This window comes from Microtus pennsylvanicus, chromosome 5 (assembly GCF_037038515.1).
Source record: "Microtus pennsylvanicus isolate mMicPen1 chromosome 5, mMicPen1.hap1, whole genome shotgun sequence".
Taxonomy (NCBI): Eukaryota; Metazoa; Chordata; class Mammalia; order Rodentia; family Cricetidae; genus Microtus; species Microtus pennsylvanicus.
In genome coordinates this window covers 63,444,331-63,456,210 of record NC_134583.1, presented here as the reverse complement: position 1 = coordinate 63,456,210, position 11,880 = coordinate 63,444,331, and positions in this window count along the sequence as shown.

Here is an 11,880-nt window from a genome sequence, read left to right as displayed (position 1 = left end):
CCTGTCAGCAAACCCTGGCCCTTCCCTGTTAAACACAGGTGGCTTCTACCACATCACAGTGTCCCTGGCAAGACACCAAGTGCCAGGGAGTTGGACAGCTCAAGCTAACTTTTACTTAGCCCCATTGGCAGGCGTTTCTGATATAGTAGGTCAGTTTGATGGTTCATTAAGTCAGGAAGGCACAGTATATTTCATATATTTTATACAGATTCAGAGATAAGTCTGACACAGCTTCCACTTCGGTTTAGGAAGGACTAAGAAGGGTCACATTTTTAGAGGAGGTATGGCCTTCTTAGAGGAGGTGGGTCTGGGATGGACTTTGAGGTTTTGAGGTTTCAAAAGCCCACACCATGTCCCCAGTCTCTCTCTCTCTCTCTCTCTCTCTCTCTCTCTCTCTCTCTCTCTCTCTCCATATATATATATATATATGTATATATATATATATATATTGTGTGTCTGTCTGTCTGTCTGTCTCCACCTTGCAGATAAGATGTGAGCTCTCAGCTACAGCTACAGCAAACACCTGCTATCACGCTCCCCACCATGACACATGGACTAGCGCCTCTGAAACTCTAAGCAAGCCCTGAGTTATTAAAAAGAATTTTATAGGTTGCTTTAATCATGGTATCCCCTTACAGCAATAGAATTGTAAGCAAAGTAGGTGCTCCTTTGGGTATAATCAGTATTCCAATTGGAGACTATGCTCGCTAGCTGGAGGTTGGATTGGTTCTGTCTTAAGGACTTGGTCACCAGCTTGCAGCACTGTTGGGAGGCAGTGGAGCCTTTCAGGGGTAGGGCCTAGTGAGAGAAGGTTAGGCCATTGGAGATATTGCCTTGAGGAGGATACTGGGACCCAATCCGTTCCTGACTCTTCCTCTGTTTCCTGATTGTCATGAGGTAAATAAGCCAAGTGACATCACTGTGATAAAGCCTGTCGTCATAGGCTTACAGTAACACAGAGTTCCGTGACATCACTGTGATAAAGCCTGTCGTCCCAGGCTTACAGTAACACAGTTCCATGAACTGGAACCTCTGAAGCCATAAATCATAATAATAAACCGCTTCCAGTATTAACGGAATTATCTTAGACATTTGGTCACAGTGGTGGGAAGCTGACTAGTGCACAGCCTGACGCATTTTGTTCATGGGTGCATTTTGGCTAATGCAAGTGAAGTTACAGTCTGTGCAGTAGAGGCACAAGAGCTAATTGGTGACTTTTAAGTCTGTCTTGTCATAGAAAAATAGTATATACATTTTGAATTACCAATTAGATCAAACCATAGACATTTATTTTAATTCAATTACATGTTATATTTCTACATATGCAATTCATCTGTTATATATATTTTAAACAGTCTATTAAGATTATATATATATAATGTATTGAGTTTTTTTCCCTCCTGAGGATTTATTTGTTGATAAATAATTTAGGTTTTCTAGTATTTAAAGTTTCTTTTTTGTTTTAAGACAATGTCTCATGTGACCCAGGATGACCTTGAAGGACATCTCCCCTCTTTTCTCTTAAGTAAAATCTTTAATACAGTTTTATTTCTAGACAGCTATATTAGTCAGGGTTCTCTAAAGGATCAGAACTTACAGAATGAATACGTATTTATAAAGAGGATTACTAGAATGGCTTACAGGCTGTGGTCCAGTTAGTCCAACAATGCCTGTCTACCAATGGAAGGTCCAAGTAGCTGGTAGCTAATTGTTCAGTCCACAAGGCTGGATGTCTCAGCTAGTTTATACCAGTGAAGGAATAGACTTGTCAGGGAGAGAGCAGGCAAGTAAGCAGAGAGAACAAGCATCTGTTATCTATGTCCATTATATAGGCTGCCAGCAGAAGGTGTGGCCCAGATTAAAGGTGGATCTTCCCACCTCAAAAGATTCCAATTATAAGTGTGCCTTCCCACTTCAGATGATTCCATTAAGAAAAATCCCTCACAAGTGTATCCAGCCATTTCCATTTTAGCTCATTCCAGGTGTAGTCAAACTGGCAAACTCTGGTGGTTTGAAAGAAAATGGCCTCCAAAGGAAGAGGCACTATTAGGAGGTGTGGCTTTTTTGGAGTAGGTGTGTCCTTGTTGGAGGAAGTGTGTCACTATGGAGGTGGGCTTTGAGGTCTCATATATGCTCAAGTCACAACCTATGAGCTAGACCACTTCCTGTTTCCTATTCAAGATCTAGAACCCTCGGCAACCTTTCCAGCCCATGTCTGCCTGCATGCCACCGTGTCTCACCATAATGACAATGGACTGAATCTCCTAACTGCAAGACTCTCAATTATTTTCTTTGATAAGAGCTGCCATGATCATGGTGTCTCTTCAAACTAATAAAAACTCTAAGACAGAAGTTGGTACCAGGAACTGGGGTATTGTTGTGATTGGCCCGACCATGTTTTGCTTTGGAATAATATGGACTTCGGGAGTCTAGGTTAGAAAAGCAGCTTAATGGACCACAGTAGTATGAGCATAGAAGACAGTGGTGCTAAGAATTATTTGAACTGTAGGGGCCTGACTCAAGGTGTTTCAGAGGAGAAGAATATTAACATGTGAACTAGAGACCGTTCTTGTGATATTTTGGTGAAGAACATAGCTGCTTCGTGCCCTTGTCCAAAGAATCTGCCTGAGGCTAAATGAAGAGATTTGGATTAATACCATTGGCAAAGAAATCTCAAACAACCTAGTGTAGACTCTGTTGTGTGGCTATTAGTGTTAACTCTAATAAAGATGTATATAAAGGAGCAAATCGAGCAGGTTAAGTTACAAAATGTAAACTTTGAGGAGAAAAGGGGCACCAGAAAGTGGAATGGAGCTAAGTCCCGTGTTCAAGGAGATAAACAGATTAAAAAACAGAATAAAGGGAGAAGTGACCTCAGGACAAGATCCCACCCAGCTAAACTTCCAACTTGTGAAAGGAAATGAAAGAAATCTTAGAGCCAGGTGTGGTAGAACACGCTTTTAATCCCAGTTCTCCAGAAGCCGAGGCAGGCGGATCTTTGAGTTTGAGGGAAGCCTGATCTAGTTCCAGAACAGTCCAGCATAGGCAGTGAAGGAAACCTAGGAAAACAAAAAGCTGGTGAGGAGGTAATTGACCAAGGCGCCCATGTTCCAGTCCCAGCAACAGAACTTGGCAGCTTCCGGTCACATGGTTCTGGCTTTAGAGTCAAGGACAGAAGAAAGCAGATATGGGATATTTCTCTGCAACTAAGGAAAGTCACTGAGGCCAGGCGTCTGTCAGGGGTGTCCCTGAATGGAGGCCTGGAGAGGCCATTGTGTGACGCTGTAAAGGAGAAAGATGGATTGCCTTGGAGACCCCAAGATGTTAGAGATGCCAGAGCCGTGGGATACCTGCTGAGGAAAGTTGCTAACAGGGAGTGGAACCAGCCCCAAAGAAGTAAGTGTGCTGAAGTCAATAAAGATGAAAGGACTTGGAGATCCGAAGAGCATCTTGACATCAGCCATGGCGATGCAGAGGTGGGAATTTCCCTGGCTGGTTTTCAGGCTTTTCAGTGTTTCCCCACCCAGCTGTCTTCTCTACATTTTGGGATGGTAGTGTGTATCCTGTGCCATTAAATGTCAGAAGTCTGTGATCTGCTTTTTAGGTTTTGATTTTATAGAGATTACAGTTAAGAGATTGCATGAATCTCAGAAGAGACTTTGAACTTTAGACTTTTAAATAAGTTTGAGACTATGGGAACTTTTGAAGTTGGACTGAATGCTTGTTTTGCATCATGATATGGCTATAAGCCTTTAGGGGAGTGGAATGTGGTGGTTTGAAAGAAAATGACCCCCATTTTCTTAGGGAGTGGCACTATTAGGAGATGTGGCTTTGTTGGAATAGATGTGGCCTTGTTGGAGGAAGTGTGTCACTGGGGGTGGGCTTTGCGGTCTCATGTATGCTCATGCCATGCCCAGTGTCTCAATGCACTTCCTGTTCCCTTTTGATCAAGATGTAGGACTCTTGGTTCCTGCTCCAGTACCATGTCTGCCTGCACACCGCCATGGCCCACCATGATGATAACAGACTAAAACTCTGAAACTGTAAGCAGCCCCAGTTGAAAAGAAATGAGGGTTTTTTAGATGTATTCATTTTCGTGTGAGCCTGTGTGTATGTATGTGCACCACATTCGCGCAACGCACACAGAAAACAGAAGAGGTAGAACCCTCTAGGACCAGTTACAAACAGCTAGGACCACCATGGTTCTCTCCACCATTTACCCATCTATCCAGTCCCCATGAAGTCAGATTTCTGACCCTCACCGTGTGTTTAAAAGTCACCTTCACTATTAGCACTAGCTCCATCATCAACCCCCCTTTTAATTTAAAAGTCATCTTCACCATTAGCGCTAGCTCCGTCATCAACCTCCCTTTTAATTTAAAAGTCATCTCCACTATTAGCGCTAGCTTTGTCATCAACCTCCCTTTTATTTTTTTGTTTCATTTGCACAGTTGAGAGCCTGTGCATACATACCAGAGCACGTGTGTGAAAGTCAGAGAACAGCTTTCGAGAGTTAGTTCTCATCTTCCCCCGTGTGGGCCTCAGGGATTGAACAGTGGGGGCGGACATAGCCTTGGCAGCGTGTGCCCGCCCCCACTGGGCCATCTTGCCGGCCACTCAGCCTCGTTTTCACTGTTCTCCATCAGCTCCATCCAGGCATCCTCCTTCAACATCATCCTCACGCAGCAGGTGCTCGCTTCAGGATGGCGGCCTGCCCCTCCCTGCGACTCCATCCTCAGTTTCCGCTTTCTTCACGAAGCTTCTGCGCCATCTCTCCTCAGAGCTCCTCATCTCCCCTGCTCATTTGCTTTTCAGTAGGGAATTCACTTTCTGCTTCGTCTGGGCCAACTTTTGAACAGCCTCCTTTCAACTCTTTTCATCTCTTTTCAACTTTCCCGCCTTGGGAAAGATCCCTGTTATTTGCTCTTTGAATTGAAACCCCACAGTGGGGTGTTTCCCGATGCTCTGGCAAAGCCCTTGTACATGGAGCAACCCGTGACTCCACCAAACTTCGAGAAGATTGCCTCCACGGCAGACTTCCAAGATTCACAGGATGAGGCTGGCTTGCTGGTAATGTGATTTGTCCTTGTCTTGGATGATAAGGTTCCTCACAGAACCAAAAAAATATAGCTGAAAGAGACAGAGACAGACAGAGACAGAAAAGGGATTCCATTCTGATTTCCTGTTCAGGTACACGAAGAAGTTGGTTGCTGCAGGAGGCTGGCCACACACAAAGACATGTGCTCTTTGTCTCTTCACAAAATGACCCGTTTTGCTGTGTGTGTGTGTGGTTTGTGCATGCCATGTATGTACAGATGTATACATGCGTTTGTAAGTGTGTGCGTGTGGAAGCCAGAGGATAACACTGGGTGTCTTTCTCAACAACCTTATTTTTTGAGACCCTGAAGCTCAGTGATTCAGCCCCAGGAATACGCCCACCTCTGTCTCGCCAGCACTAGGTTACAGGTGTAGGCTGCTGTACCACGCTTTTGACACGGATGTTGGGGAGCCAAACTTTAGGTCCTCAGGCTTGCAGAGCAAGCACTTTACCCATTGAGCTGTCTCCTCAGTCCCCACCCTGCTTCTTAACAATAATACTCATTTATAGCATCATTTGGAGGAACTTCCATCTAGCTAGATTAGTTTATCACTTCATCTTTAACTAGTCCCGTGATGGTCCTTCATTCTCCTTCAAATTAACTACCAGTCTTCAGAGGACCTGAGTCCTGTTCCCAGCATCCACATCAGTTTGCTCACAACCACCAATAACTCCTGCTCCTGGAAATCTGATGCCCTCTTCTGGCCACTGTGAGTACCTGCACTCATGTGCACATGCTCCCACATGGGCTTACATGCACACACAGAAATAAAAAGAAACGAGAGAGAGAGAGAGAGAGAGAGAGAGAGAGAGAGAGAGAGAGAGAGAGAGGTGGTGCCTAATTAAAAGTGGTTGGATCACTAGAGTCTTTGAAAAGGATTGATGTCCTTCTCTCAAAACCTTGGTTAGTTCCTGTAAGAGCAAGTTATGGAGGCTGCTGCCTGGCCCCTGGCCTCCTGTCTCACTGTGTAACTGCTCTCTTTCCCGGGTAGATGCACTCAGCTCCCTTTCTGCTCATCTACCATGTTACAGCACAGCCATGACTGGTGGACCTTTCAGTCACCACTCTGAGCCAGAGAAATCTCCTTTTTTCATAAAATATTCAGCTTTGTGTGTTTTGTTACAGCGACAGAAAACAGACGAACGTGAACTCCAACTGAATTCTGACACGCTGTGTTTAATTAGGTTCTGTGGGAAGATTCCACTTCAAGATTGCATTAATATTCATGTGTGCTTGTCTCTAAATTGTTTGCTTTTGTATTTACCAGGGTGATTCTGAGGTCTAATACATAAGTGTAAGGTAAAATAATAAAATGAATAATATATAAGACATTTAGGAGAGTAGATAACTATTGAAAAATGACACTCTGAAAAGTCAATGGAGCTAGCAGGGCTGGCCCAGGAGGATCTCAAACAGCGACACGAACCTGAGTTTCAGGCAACCCGAAAGAGAATTCTAGAACAAACACTCCCTGCACAACAAGCAGCCACTAGCCCCAGTAGCTTGCTCAATTCTTGGCTACAGCTGCCTGAGAGGGGGCGTGACAAACAAGGCAGGCCCTGAAGGGGCAGCAGCTCTAATCTCTGCCGCTTCTGGAGACTGATGGGCAAGTTCCTTCTTGTAGGGAGTTTGAAACGGCACACCCCAGAGTACCCCACCCATGCTGGCATGGAATTGGCTGACTCCAGTTTTCCACTCTGCCACAAATATGACCTACATGAACTGTCCAACAGGCCAGTTGTTTGCATGCTTAGTTAGTTACTCAGGGTCCTTCCCTAGGAGCAAGTTTGCACCAAGCCCGCCCATTTCTAGGGGCTTTGAGACAGGAAACCAAGTTGGTCCTCGGGGCAGTCACAGATTTAATCACAACTTAGTCGACACTGAGACTGAGTGTTGTGTGTGCTGTTGGACATTTAGAGGTTTTTGTTCTTATCACTGTATAGCCAATGCTCACCTTTTGCTAACAGGGGGAAAAAAGCTACCAAAAAAGATTGCATTTTATTTTATGGCTACCTTTTTTACATTTATTTTTATTTTGTGTGTATTATGAGTGGTCTGCCTGCATGCATGTCTATGTACCACATGCCTGCAGTACCCGTGGGGGCCAGAAGAGGACATCAGAAGCCCCGGAACCAGAGTGGCAGATGGTTGTGAACCACCGGGGTGTTTGGAACTGAACCTGGGTCCACTGCTCTAAGCACTAAGATTTACTTTGGCCCTGCAATCCGCCATTTAATATGCATAACACAAATAACCCCTCAAATTTCCCTTTGCCTTGAACTTCTAATTTTGTCAAGTTAGCGTTCTATTCTCCTGGGTGGCTGATGGAAAACCTGTTTCCCTCTAAACTGAGCTGCTGTTGTAGTTTCCTTCCTCATTATCTGACAAGGAAGGGCTGAAGAAGAACTTATTTTGGTTCATGGTTTGGTAGTACAGTCCAGCAGAGTGGGGTAGTCATGGTGGGAGGGGCACGGGGGAGTAGGTCACAGTACACGCAAGGTAAGGAAATAGAAGTAATGAACGCTTGTGCCCAGGTGGCTTTATCCTCCTCCTCCTCCTCCTCCTCTTCTTCCTCCTCTTCCTCCTCTTCTTCTTCTTCTCCTCCTCCTCCTTCTCCTCCTCCTCCTTCTTCTTCTTTCTTTATAAAATGTGTGTATATGCCTGATGGTAGTGGCACACACCTTTAATCCCAGCACTCGAGGGGCAAACACAGGTGGATCTCTGTGACTTTGAAGCTAGCCTGGTCTACAGAGCGAGTCCGGGACAAGCTCCAAAGCTACAGAGAAACCTGTCTCGAAAAATAAACAAAAAAAATGTATGTATATGTGTGTGCCCATGTGTGAGTATATACCATGTCGTCAGATGCCCCTGGAGTCCAGGGGAGGCTGTTGGAACCCCTGGAGCTGGAATTACTGGCAACTGTGAGCTGCCTTATATGGATTCTGGGAGCTGAACCCCAGTCCTCTAGAAGAATGTTGTGGTAGTTTGAATGCATAATCTCAGAGAGTGGCCCGGTTAGTAGGTATGGCTTTGTTGAAGTAGGTGTGGCCTTGTTGGAATGACACACTCTGGGGGCGGGCTTTGCAGTCCCTATAGCTCAGGCTTCACTCAGTGTGACCTTGAGACCATTTCCTGTTGCCCGCAAGATGTAGGCATCTTCTCCAGCATCATACCTGCCTGCACAAAGCCATGTCCCACCATGATGATAATGGACTGAACCTCTAAACTGTAAGTAAGACGTCCCAACTAAATGTTTTCCTTTGTAGGAGTTGCTGTGGTCATGGTGTCCCTTCACAGCAACAGAAACTCTAAGACAGGCAATATGCGTTCTCAACCACTGAGCCACATCTCCGGTCCTGCTTTCTCCTTTTTATTCAGTCTGGGACCACACCCCATGGGTGATGTTGCTCACATTTAGGGTGGATCTTCCAACCTCAGTCTGATCTAGATAGTGCTTCAAGATATGCCCAGAGGTTTGTTTCCATGGCGGTTCTACACCCATCAAGTTGGCCATCTGAATTAACCATGACATGCACGCATATGCATTTTCCCAAGCAACTTGCTATTTCATTGTTAACGCGATTTTCAGGTCTAAGGTGAACATTATACACATGTATTATTATTTGTCGCACTGATTTGTTTGTAGCAATCTCCCAGTAACTTTCATTAGTTTGATTCCACATGACAAATGTAACTGGCCAAGTAAGGGCCACCCTGGTAGTCAAGGGGTTTTTTGGTGTTTGTTTGTTTGCTGAGACAAGGTTTCTTCTCTCTGTGTAGCTCTGGCTATCCTGGAACTCACTCTGTAAACCAAACTCACCTCAAACTCACAGAGATCCTCCTGCCTCTGCCTCCTGAGTTCTGGGATTAAAGGTGCGCGCCTCCACCGCCTGGCAATATCTAGTTTTTAAGATATTACCTCCCAGGCTGAAAAGATGGCTCCATAGCTAATGGCGCGTGCTTCTCTTGTAAAGGACCTGGATTTGGTTCCCAGCACCCACATGGAGGCTGTGCAAACCTCTGTAACTCCAGTTCAAGGGGATGCAATGCCTTTTTCTGGCCTCCCAGGACACTGCGCTCACATGCAAAAAAGCACACTCAGACATATACACGAGTACACATTAATCAATCAAACAATTAATTAAAATATCTACCTCCCTTCCTTGAAAGATTGAGCATCCCTATATGTAGGCATGTGCAGTGTTCTACTTTCTGTTACTATACTAAAAGATCCAAGACTGGGCATGTCTAGGCCCTCCATAGTCGCCAGCTGAATAGTACAGTGACCTTAGCTTATGCCACGTGGAGCAAATGCCCAGATGAGCCCTGCTGTGGTGCTTTGAATGAGAATAACCCTCATAGGGCACCTGTGTCAGGTATGGATTGCCTGTAACTTCAGCTCCAGAGGCTCTGATGCCCTCTTCCGGCCTCCTCCTCTTCCTCCACACACCTGACACACATTAGTAAAAGTAAAATAAACACTGTATAAGAAGCTAAAGTAATACATTTGCTGATCAGTGTTTTGTCAATTTGACATGAACCAGGGTCATCTGGGAAGAGGGAACCTTAACTGAGAAAATGTCTCTATCATGCTAGCCTGTAGGCAAATCTGTGGGGTATTTTATGGGCTATTTTATGAGTGCTGTGGAAGGGTCCATTCCACTGTGAGTACGCCGGACTGGTGGTCCTGGAAGTCTAAGAAAAGTAAGCGAACTAAGCCTGGAGAATAAGCTCCCAAGCAGTATTCCTGCCCCCAAGTTCCTGCCCTGGTTTCCCTCGGTGATGGAGTGTGTGTAAGCTGAGAATTCTAAGATGGAATCGACTCTTTCCTCCCCAGGTTGCTTTCAGCCGTGGGCTCTATCATAGCAATAAAAGCAAAACTAAGACAATCTGCAACACAGCTACTAGTTACCTCCTCTTCTGTCCCTTTGGTAAAGCCTCGTGATACAGTCTCAAAAACAAAGCAGAGATTCTCACGCCCAAGCTTCTCTTGTCGCTGCGGTGTTCCAGTTCTGTACTGATGGTGACAGTTAGAGAGGGTGCTCTTCCAGGAGAAGGGTTTTCCTCGGTAATCAAAACAGAGGGAGGGACAGAAAAGGGTCTTAGCTGCCCTGGCCATGCAGTTAGGTACATTGCTTGGTTTGGATCACTGATGCCCCCAACGGCTCCCGTGTTGAAGGAGTGGCTGAAGTCGATAGGCATTTGAAAAGACGTCGGAGAATCAGAACTCAGACCCAGCTGATAGATTAATCCATTGATAAATTCAAAATTGAATGGACTCTCAGGAGGAGCCTGGTTGGGTACACTGGGGTAATGCCCTGGAAGGGTGTTTCCCACCCCACCCCCGTCGTCTCTTGCTGTCTCTGTTTCCCAGCCACTGTGTAGTAAGCAGTTTCCTTCCACCTCTCCCTCCCGCCATGATGCTCTCTGGCCACTGGAGGCCCAAAGCAATGGGGCCAGGTGGCCATGGAGAGAAACCGCTGTTACCATCAGCAAAGTACACCTCTCTGCCTTTGAACTGATTTTCTCCAGAGATCTCTCATGGCAACAGAAAACTGACTGACCTATGCATGTTCTCACCGTGCCTCAAGTGGGGAACGGACGCTACCAGGAACCAAAGAGAATCAAAAGCTGACATATCGCGAGAAGGGAGGACAAAGCATCTCTGGTCCTTAAAAATATGTTTTGAGCCACTCAATAACTGTTGGTCTGCCTATCCTCAAAGACAGCCAACATTATGAGTCTTAATTCTTTAATCCTCTACTAGTTGGTAGGTCTTGTATTTGTGGCAAAAAAACAAAAAAAGCAAAACAAAACAAAAAAATGCTTGCGTGATTCTCGTCTGAGATCACCTCACCAGTGTGCCACCTTCCTCTTCTAGTCACAGCGTGGTGACATGGCCTTGACATTGCATTTAAAAGTGCAAATATGGTTGCCTGCAGTCTTTGGGGTCTGCGGAGACCATGTGACCAGGTCTGGCCAATCAAAGTGTTCCCCTGACCATACTACAATAGGCAGCCCAATGAGGTTCACTCTGAACTTGGGGCAGAACCCAGTTGTGAGAGGAGGTGCTCCATTCCCAAGATCGTTGATTCAGAAAGAAACAGAAAGGCTCATTTCTGAAGATATTCTCAAGACTTTGGGACACTCCTTTGCCTGGGCCACCTTTGGACTCCCTTTTCAGGTTTCCAAACAAATAAACTTCTATTTTCATGGGCCAGTTATTGGCTGGAGGAATTCCAACTGATCCAGGCCAAAGTCCAACCATACAGATGAGAGTAAGGGCCTTGGCTGAGATACAGCAGGGCTGGGGAGGACAACGTAGCATTCCTGCAGAGCAGCTGCTGGTCTCTGGCCCTCTCCCACACAGCAGAAGCAAAGGCATGCTCTCCGGTACCTGTGCTCAAGCAGGCGAGCAAAGGGGCCCAGGTTCAAACACAGCCTTAGTAGGCTTAAGTGTTTAATCTTGATTGATGAGATTTGGAATTGCTATGGAAACAAAGCTCTGGGCATATCTGTCAGTGGTTATTTTAGGTTATCTGAGGTGGGAAGACCCACCCCTAGTGTCGGCAGCATACCAGGGGCAGGGTTTCTGGACTGAATAAAACGATAAAGAACAAGCGGAACCCGAAATTCAGCTCTCCCTGCTCCTCCCGCAGGTGCAGTGTGAGCATCTGCCTCCGGCTCCTGGCATCCTGGGGCCTCCACTGCATGCTCACAGGTGCTGTGAGCCACAATAAACTCTCCTTTCCTTAAGTAGTTTTTGCCAGGTTGGTTTTTT